Here is a 10,947-nt window from a genome sequence, read left to right on the forward strand (position 1 = left end):
CCCAGACTTATTGTTCTGAGAGAAGGGAGCTCCCATTGTGAAAAAAGACAAAACACCCCGTTTGCTTATTCAAGTTAGATAGCCCCTTTACATAACATCCCAACGAACCGAACAATTAATGAAGCACTTTTTGACCATTGTTGTCATGTGGGAATATAGCGACCAATTTATGCACAGCAAGTTACCACAGACAACAATGAGATAAATGACCCATTGATGAAGGAGCTGCGCTCCGAAAGCTAGTGATTCAAAAAAAAACTGTTGGACTTTAACCTGGTGTTGTAGGACTTCTTACTGTGCTCACCCCAGTCCAACGCCGGCATCTCCACATCATAAATGAGCAGACCTGTTTTTAGTGCTGTTGGACGAAGGATGAATGTTGGCCAGGAAACCAAGGGGAACTCTTGCTCTATTTTTAAATTGTGCCACAGGCTATTTGAGGGGACAGACAGGGTCATGATGCAATGCCTCATCTGAAAGTCATCTCCTCTGACACTGCAGCACTCTCTGGGGCCGGCCAATATCCTCGCTCAGCGGCAGGAATTCTCCCACCTGACGTGCCAAAAATCTAACACTGGAAGATATCAAGTTCATTTGTTGGATTGGCCACGGTAAATTGCCCCCTCAGTGTCCAAAAGGTGAGGTGGGGCTACTGGGATAGGGTGGAGGTGTGGGTTTAAATGGGGTGCTCTTTCCAAGGGCCGGTGCGGAGTCGATGGGCCAAATGGCCTCCATCTGCACTGTAAATTCTATGATTTGGTGTCTTGGCTAACATTCATCCATCAAGCAATACCTCCCAACCTGATCATCTGATCATGTATTCATGATGTGGAGATGCCGGCGTTGGACTGGGGTGAGCACAGTAAGAAGTCTTACAGCACCAGGTTAAAGTCCAACATGTTTGGTTCAAACACTAGCTTTCGGAGCACTGCTCCTTCCTCAGGTGAATGAAGAGGTTTGTTCCAGAAACATATATATAGGCAAATTCAAAGATGCCAGACAATGCTTAGAATGCGAGCATTTGCAGGTAATTGAATCTTTACAGATCCAGAGAGAGGGGTAACCCCAGGTTAAAGAGGTGTGAATAGTCTCAAGCCAGGACAGTTGGTAGGACTTCGCAAACCCAGGCCAGATGGTGGGGGATGAACGTAATGCGACATGTATGCGGAACTTGGCTATAAGTTTCTGCTCAGCGATTCTGCATTGTCGCACGTCCTGAAGGCCGCCTTGGAGGATGCTTACCCGGAGATCAGAGGCTGAATGCCCTTGACTGCTGAAGTGTTCCCCGACTGGAAGGGAACATTCCTGCTTGGTGATTGTCGCGCAATATCCGTTCATTCGTTGTCGCAGTGTCTGCATGGTCTCGCCAATGTACCACGCTTCGGGACATCCTTTCCTGCAGCGTATGAGGTAGACAACATTGGCTGAGTCGCACGAGTATGTACCACGTACCTGGTGGGTGGTGTTCTCCCGTGTAATGGTGGTATCCGTGTCAATGATCTGGCATGTCTTGCAGAGATTGCCATGGCAGGGTTGTGTGGCATCGTGGTCGCTGTTCTGAAGGCTGGGTAGTTTGCTGCAAACAGTGGTTTGTTTGAGGTTGCGCGGTTCTTTGAAGCAAGTAGTGGGGGCGTGGTGATGACCTTGGCAAGATGTTCATCTTCATCGATGACGTGTTGGAGGCTGCAAAGAAGATGTCGTAGTTTCTCCGCCCCGGGAAAGTACTGGACGACGAAGGGTACTCTGTCGGTTGTGTCCTGTGCTTGTCTTCTGAGGAAGTCGGTGCGGTTTTTTGCTGTGTCACGTTGGAACTGTCGATCGATGAGTCGAGCGCCATATCCCGTTCGTACGAGGGCATCTTTCATAGAACATAGAACAGTACAGCACAGAACAGGCCCTTCGGCCCTCAATGTTGTGCCGAGCCATGATTACCCTACTCAAACCCACGTATCCACCCTATACCCGTAACCCAACAACCCCCCCCTTAACCTTACTTTTATTAGGACACTACGGGCAATTTAGCATGGCCGATCCACCTAATCCGCACATCTTTGGACTGTGGGAGGAAACCGGAGCACCCGGAGGAAACCCACGCACACAGGGGGAGGACGTGCAGACTCCACACAGACAGTGACCCAGCCGGGAATCAAACCTGGGACCCTGGAGCTGTGAAGCATTTATGCTAACCACCATGCTACCCTGCTGCCCTGTGGGCAGTGTCTACAGTGTCTACAGTGTCTGTAGATGTCTGTTACGCTCCTCCTCATCTGAGCAGATCCTCTTCCAGTCGGGGAACACTTCAGCAGTCAAGGGCATTCAGCCTCTGATCTCCGGGTAAGCGTTCTCCTGAAGCGTTCTTCAGGACGTGCGACCACGCAGAATCGCTCGGCAGAAGCTTATAGCCAAGTTCTGCACGCATGAGTACGGCCTCAACCGGGACCTGGGTTTCCTCTTCATTCACCTGAGGAAGGAGCAGTGCTCCGAAAGCTCATGTTTGAAACAAACCTGTTGGACTTTAACCTGGTGTTGTAAGACTTCTTACTGTGATAATTTATTCATCACATCACTGTTGGTGGAGTCTTGCCACCATATTTATGCACAAAAAACATACCAGTGACTAAATTACAGAGGCAATTCAAAGGTGATTAAGTAATTTGGGACATAAATTCATTTTGGAAGGAAGACAGTGATATATGGTTACTGTCTCTGGACTAGTAATCCAGGGGTCCAACCAGATGCTCTGGATCACAGATTCAAATCCCAGCACAGCAGCTAGTGGAATTAAAATTCAATTAATAAATCTGGACTGATAAAAGCTCGACTCAGTAATGGTGAGCATGAAATTATTGTTGATTGTCACGAAAACTCATTTGGTTCACAAATTCCTTTCAGGTAAGGCAATCTGCCGCCCTTACCTGTTCTGGTCAGTTCCACAGTAATCGTAGAATCGCCACAGTGCAGAAAGAGGCTATTCGGCCCATCGAGTCTGCACCAACCCTCGGAAAGAGCACCTCAACCAGTCTCCTGCCCCCTGCCTGTAACCCTACTTAACCCACATACCCCTGTATACAAAGGGGCAACTTATCATGGCCGACTCCCCACCTAACCTGCACATCTTTGGACTGTGGGAGGAAACTGGAGCAGCCAGAGGAAACCCACGCAGACACGGGGAGAACGTGCAGACTCCGTACAGACAAAGTGGAATTGAACCCAGGCCCCTGGCACGGTAAGACAGCAGTGCTAATGTGTTTGACTTTTAATTGGCCTCTGAAGTGGTCCAGCATGTTGCTCAGTTCAAGGGCAATAAGAGATGGACAAAAAAATGCTGGCCCTGCCAACCATGTCCACAACCCAAAGAACAAAGGAAAAATGTTATCTCTTCAAGAGGTGATAACGGTTTCAACAAAGTGAAGATGCAGAGAGAAGCAAGATTATGTAAGGCAGCTACTCACAACTAAGGAGGGGGGAAAAATGGAAGTACGTTCGGCGGCAGAATGTCCACGCTGTCGGAAAAGCCGTCGCGTTTCACGACGGCGTGAACGGGCCGCTGGGAGTACCGATTATGGCCCCAACAGGGGGCCAGCACGGCGCTGGAGTGGTTCACACCGCTCCAGCCTCCCATCCCGGCGCGAACTGGGCGCCGCGGGATCCGCGCATGTGCAGTGGCACTGGCGTAAACGAGGACATGCGCAGTGGTGCCGGCACCAAATCGGGCATGCAGAGTGGCCCCAACGCAACATGGCGCAGTGAGTTCAGGGGCCGGCGCGTAAGAAAATAGGCCCGGGGAGCAAGTGGCCGACCCGCCGATCGGTGGGACCCGATCGCAGGCCAGGCCCCATCGGAGGCCCCCACCCCCCCCTCACAGGTCGCCCCCCCCCCCCCCCCACCCTGCGCGCAGAGTTCCCGCCGGCTGCGACCAGGTGTGGATGACGCCGGTGGGACTCTGCCTTTTTAGAGCGTCCGCTCGGCCCATCCGGGCCGGAGAATCGGCGGCCCGGCTGCGTAGAGCGGCCCGCGACCAGCGCCGCGCCAAACGCGCCGGCGCCAATGGTGCCGATTCTCCGCTCCATGGAGAATCCCGTGCCGGCGTCGAGTCGGCGTGGCCCGGTTGCGAGGATTCTCCGGCCCGGCCCCGGGCTGGGAGAATCCAGCCCGTTGTTATTTATATAAGCTGCCCCGTTGTTCTTACTTCAACCTAGGCAGCACTTCAACCTGGGCAGCACGGTAGCATGGTGGTTAGCATAAATGCTTCACAGCTCCAGGGTCCCAGGTTCGATTCCCGGCTGGGTCACTGTCTGTGTGGAGTCTGCACGTCCTCCCTGTGTGTGCGTGGGTTTCCTCCGGGTGCTCCGGTTTCCTCCCACAGTCCAAATATGTGCGGGTTAGGTGGATTGGCCATGCTAAATTGCCCGTAGTGTCCTAAAAAAAAAGTAAGGTTAAGGGGGGTTGTTGGGTTACGGGTATAGGGTGGATACGTGGGTTTGAGTAGGGTGATCATTGCTCGGCACAACATCGAGGGCCGAAGGGCCTGTTCTGTGCTGTACTGTTCTATGTTCTAACATCCATTAATCTCAGATATTAATGCATTTCACCTAATGACATTGGAGCAGAATTGTTTCTATGGAGATATTTATTATGTGTCCAGTTATGTTCATTCGGTGCCATTCAGAGATGATACTGATGAAGGTAGATTCACACGGACTAGTTAGTACAGAAATAGTCATTTAGCCCATCTAGTCTGTTTTATAGTTTATCCTCCACACGGTTTGCACCTATTCCATCTGCCTCATCCGAGCCTTTCACTTTGACTCTATTCCCTTTTTGTACTCACCTGGCTTGGTTTTAAAAGCATCCAAGCTAGTGCCTATGATAGTGAGCTCGACATTCTAACCATTCTCTCAGTAAATACATTTCTTCTTCTTTCCCTATTCGTTTATGGATAACTACCTTGTCTTTGTATACTCCTTCCTTTGCGCGGGAAATGGAAAAAAATTTAGAGCTAAGATAGATTATTTTAAAACAGTGCAGTGGAAAAATTCCTGTTGGAGCTGTTTATGGTAACCATGACAAATCTCATTGAAGTATTTCTCTCAGCGTCTCTCCTGCCTCCTCGTTTTTTCATAAATTTAGAGTATCCAATTTTTTTTTCCCAATTGAGGAGCAATTTAGCGTGGGTTGTGGGGTGACACACGGGGAGAGTGTGCAAACTCCACACGGACAGTGACCCGGGGTCGGGATCGAACCCGGGACCTCAGCGCCGTGAGGCAGCACTGCTAACCACTGTGCCACCGTGCCGCCCGATTCCTCCTCTTTTTAACCAGAAAATGGCATCTGCCCCCACCAACCCAGTCTTCTCTCTCAAGCCATTGACCCTTGACACCGCATGAGCACAAGACTTGCATTTATATCGCGCCTTTCAAAAGCACAGGGCGTCCCAAAGCTCTGTAGAGCCAAGGAAGTGCTTCTTTAGGGAAATGTTTATCCTACATTACCGTTGTAGGATAAACAACCAATTTTCTCACAGTAAATTCCCACAAACATCAATGCGAAATGACTAGAAAATCTGTTTTGAGTTGTTGGAATGGAGAAGGAAATATCGACCAGGACACGGGGGGTAAAACCCCCTTCATTCCCATTGAAATAGTAGCCATGGGGTCTTTTGCACCCACCTGAGAGGGTGGACATGACAGAGGTTTAACATCTCATCTTAAAGTGCACACGTCCGACAGGACAGTGTTCCCTCGGTGTTGCGTAGGGTGCGTGAACCTGGACTTAGCCCTCAGGCTTCCTGAGTGCTACTATGAACCCCCAACCGACTAATTCAGAGGTGGGAGTCAAACCCATCATAGCGGCTGGCAAGCAATTCAAATCACCTGAATGAGTTGAAACCCTTGTTTACCACAAAAAACCCTGTCCATTGCGATCAATTCCATTGATTACTGAAGCACGTTGTCAAGGACCAAAGGAAATTATATCATATAACCCCAATCCCCATGGTAACAGGGTCAATCTCATGTTGGCCTGAGATTATACCTTGGCTCCAATCCACGGGTTAATATGGAATTGGAATGCACCTTAGCGCCTCAAGAGTTCTTCAACTACTTCTGTTTTCAGCATCACCATGGTTACAATAAAGATAGACTTGTCAAAGCGTAAAATGTACAAATTACGTTGTCACATTACCTCAATAAAAAGGAGCTAGATTAACGGAATCCAATATTGCATGAAAAAAAAAATCAAAAATCGTAAGAGTCACAGGAATTTCCTGTCTTTGGAAAAAATGTTATTGTTGGACCGATCTGCAGAGTTAACATTATTCCTTATTTTGTGAGCTTTTAAAAAAGCAGTGCTCTTTCAAAAGTCAAGCGAATACAAATATCAGCCTAATTTTCTTGCTTGTGTGAAATGAGGTAACTATTGGACACCGCTTCAACATAACTCATTATTTTTGATTCTGGTGATGTCAGGCAGTTTTTCTTCATGCAAAAAACAACATTCTGCTTCATGAATTTTAATTTTTAAAACGTTGTTCAGCAATTTCCCCCCTCTTTGCTCCTGAAGACAGGATCACGAGAAGGCCATTCAGTCCCTCGAAGCCTGTCTCGCCCATTGTGGCCGATAAGGGCCTTAAGTTCCATTGTGCCGTTTCATTTAGTTCCTCTTACCCGACATCCACTGTTGTCTAGCAGCTGGGAGAGAAGGTTCTAGATTTCCACCATCTTCTGCATAAGCACTTCCTGGTTTCAGCCCTCAGTGACCGAGCTATAGGCCGGGATTTGCCGGCTGTCACGCTGGTGTGGAGGTTTCCCGGCAGCGAGGGGGTGCTGTCACCAGGAAACCCCATTGCCTTCGCTGCCGAAAAACATACGGCGGGGTCCGCGGTAAATCCCGCCCGTAATTTTAAACATAAATCCTTTTGTTCTAGATTCCCCCACGAGAGGAAATGTTTTTTCTATATCTCCCCAATTGAATTTTTAAAATAATTTAAAACATTTCAATTAGTCCAGACAGATGAGTCTGTTTCCCCCGTGGTGTTGGCTGTGGGAGGAATCAGCCATTCAATCCAACTATGATGTGAGGTTGTATTGATCCGATATTGAAGGGAGTGAGAGCAGAAATTTCAGGGGTGCTGGCCGTAATCTTCCACTCTTTCCTAAACTCAGGGAAGACACCAAAGGACTGGACAACTGCAAACATTCCGCTCCTGTTCAAAAAAGGTTGTAATAAGTCCACCAATTCAGTGACGGAAATGCTTTGAGAAACAGTTATTCAGGATAGAATTAGTCGCCACATAGAATAATGTGGGTTGATTAAGCAGAGCCAACAGTGTTTTCTAAAGAAAATCATGTTTGGCTAACTTAAAGAACATAGAACATAGAAAATACAGCACAGAACAGGCCCTTTGGCCCACGATGTTGTGCCGAGCTTTTGTCCTAGATTAAGAACAAATTAATCTACACCCCATCATTCTACCCTAATCCATGTACCTATCCAATAGCCACTTGAAGGTCCCTAATGTTTCCGACTTAACTACTTCCATAGGCAGTGCATTCCATGCCCCCACTACTAGATAGATAGATAGAACAGTACAGCACAGAACAGGCCCTTCGGCACTCGATGTTGTGCCGAGCAATGATCACCCTACTCAAACCCACGTATCCACCCTATACCCGTAAACCAACAACCCCCCCCCCCCTTAACCTTACTTTTTAGGACACTACGGGCAATTTAGCATGGCCAATCCACCTAACCCCGCACATCTTTGGACTGTGGGAGGAAACCGGAGCACCCGGAGGAAACCCACGCACACACGGGGAGGACGTGCAGACTCCGCACAGACAGTGACCCAGCCGGGAATCGAACCTGGGACCCTGGAGCTGTGAAGCATTTATGCTAACCACCATGCTACCGTGCTGCCCTCTGGGTAAAGAACCTACCTCTGACATCCCCCCTATATCTTCCACAATTCACCTTCAATTGATGTCCCCTTGTAATGGTTTGTTCTACCCGAGGAAAAAAGTCTCTGACTGTCTACTCTACTTATTCCCCAGATCATCTTATAAACCTCTATCAAGTCTCCCCTCATCCTTCTCCGTTCTAATGAGAAAAGGCCGAGCATCCTCTTGCTGGAGATTTTTGAAGAGGTGACAGGAAGGATTGATGAGGGTAATGCTGTTGATGTGGTGTACTCGGACTTTCAAAAGGCTTTCGATGCAGTGCCCCATGACAGACTTGTGAGAAATGTTATAGCTCAGGGAATAATAGGAACAGGAGCAATGTGGATGCAAAACAGGCTGAATGATCGGAAGCAGAGACGAATGATCAATGGCTATTTTTCAGGCTGGAGGAAGGTGTGTAGTGGTGTCCCTAGGGGTCGGTATTGGGGCCTTTGCTTTTCCTGATATATATTAATGATCTAGATCTTGGTGTGCAGGAGGCAATTTCAAAGTTTACAGATGAACAAAACTTGGGAGCATTGCAACCTGTGAGGAGAATCATAGAATCGTAGCATTCATGAAATTTACAGTGCAGAAGGAGGCCATTCGGCCCATCGAGTCTGCACTGGCCCTTGGAAAGGGCACCGTAATTAAGCCCATACCTCCACCCTATTCCCATAACCCAGTAACCAAACCTATCTTTGTTTGGACTAAGGGGCTATTTAACATGGCCAATCCACCTAACCTTCACATCTTTGGACTGTGGGAGGAAACCGGAGCACCCGGAGGAAACCCATGCAGCCAGGGGGAGAACGTGCAGACTCCGCACAGACAGTGACCCAAGCCGGGAATTGAACCTGGGATTCTGGAGCTGTGAAGCAACTGTGCTAACCACTGTGCTACCGTGCCACCCTCAAACAGTGGAGGACAGTGTATAACTTCAATGGGTCAGGTTGGTGGAGAGGACAAATAGGTAGATGAAGCTCAATGTGGAGGATTGTGAGGTGATGTGTTTTGGTAGGAAAAACATGGAGAGAAAATACGAAATAAGGAGTAAAATTCTGAAGGGGCTGCAGGAACAAAGGGAGCTGGGTGTATCCGTGCAAAGATCATTGAAGGTGGCAGGACAGGGGGAGAGAGCAGTTAACAAAGCAGAGGGTATTCTGGGCTTTATTAATAGGAGCAAGGAGGTGATGCTGAACTTACACAAGCCACTAGTTAGCCCTCAGCTGGAATATTGTGCACAGTTCTGGGTGTCGCACTGTAGGAAGGATGTGAACACATTGGAGAGAGTGGGGAAGTGGTTTACAGGAATGGTTTCAGGAAAGAGAAATTCCAGTTATCCGGATAGATTGGAGAGGTTGGGATTGTTCCCCTTGGAGAGAAGAAGGTAAAGATGAGATTTGATAGAGATGTTCAAAATCATGAGGGGGCTGGACAGAGGTGGACAGGGAGAAAGTGTTCCTGCTCGCAAAAGGATCAAGAACGAGAGGGCACAGATTTGAAATGATTTGCAAAAGAAGCAAATGTGATGTGAAGAAAAAACTTTTTCACACAATGAGTGGTTGGGGTCTGGACTGCACTGTCTGCAAGTGTGGTGGAGGCATCTTCAATTGAGGCATTCAACAGGGCATCCAATGATTACTTGAATAGAAACAACGTTCTGGTGTAGGGATGATGTGCGATCAATAACTACTGAAACGAAGGAGTAGTCCGAATTGAAGGCTTTAATCAACAAGATGTTTCCCCAGCAGCTCGAGTACAGAAAGAAGGTTGGCTGCTGGGAAACACGGGTTCTTATACCCCACCTCACTGGGCGGGGCTACCTTACGTCCCGACCAATGAAATGCAAACACTTGGGCCAATGAACAGCAAGCCTTCTCCACCAATGGTAGCTCACACTCCCAGGTACCGTAGTACCTCTAGTCATACTACCACAAGGGGGAAAGGGAGGGGGGTGGCACTAAATCATATGCTCGTTTGGAGAGTAGGTGCAGACATGATGGGCCAAATGGCCTCCTTCTGCGCCCTAACAATTCTGCGATTCTCCTTGGCTTGCAAAACATCCTGGTCAAGAACATTGGGGATGTTTCCTATTCAGTTCTCCAGACGCTCCATATCTTTGTCCTGATTCTATTTCCCGAGACCAACTCCTCCTTCTGGTCAAACAGATGATGTGCAACTTTTCAACCCTGAGATGACCTTTCTACACCCAATCCATCACCAAGGCCATTTATTTTCACCTCCACCATGTTTCCTGTGTTACTTTCTACTCATGTTCTTCACCTTTGTCACCTCCCAGACTTGACTTCTCCACTGCCGTCCTCGCTGGCCTCCCAAGGTTTACTGTGCCTAAAGCCCAACTCCTCTCCTGGATTGTTGCACTTGCTCATCAGCCCTGGGCCTTCTCAGACTTCATTGGACAGCTGAACAGAACTAAAAACTTTCAACCTCATCGACAAAACCCTCTCCTGTCCTCTGCAATCCCTTCAAGGCTGAAGTGCTTCTTGAACTCTGACCTTCCCCGACTTAACAGTACAGCTGACATCTCTCTCAATCCTGTTCTCTGGAGCCACCTCCCTGAAACCTCTCAACCTATCTCTCCTGCCATTGTTTGTTGTCTCTTCTCCGTCCACGTTTGGGTTGTTTAAACATTAAAGGAACAGGCACAAGGCGTTGAATGGCCGACTCCTGTTCCGTTTAAGTGGAAGGCAGAGAAATGTTGTGAAATCTGACCAACAGCTTTAAAGAAGCTGGTTAAAGCCCAACAGGTTTATTTGCAATCATGAGCTTTCAGAGCATAGCTCCTTCATCAGGTGAGTGAAGAGTGGGGCTGGTTTAGCTCACTGAGCTAAATCGTTGGCTTTTAAAGCAGACCAAGCAGGCCAGCAGCACGGTTCGATTCCCGTACCAGCCTCCCCGGACAGGCGCCGGAATGTGGCGACTAGGGGCTTTTCACAGTAACTTCATTGAAGCCTACTCGTGACAATAAGCGATTTTCATTTTTCAT

This window comes from Scyliorhinus canicula, chromosome 12, assembly GCF_902713615.1.
Source record: "Scyliorhinus canicula chromosome 12, sScyCan1.1, whole genome shotgun sequence".
NCBI classification, from domain to species: Eukaryota; Metazoa; Chordata; class Chondrichthyes; order Carcharhiniformes; family Scyliorhinidae; genus Scyliorhinus; species Scyliorhinus canicula.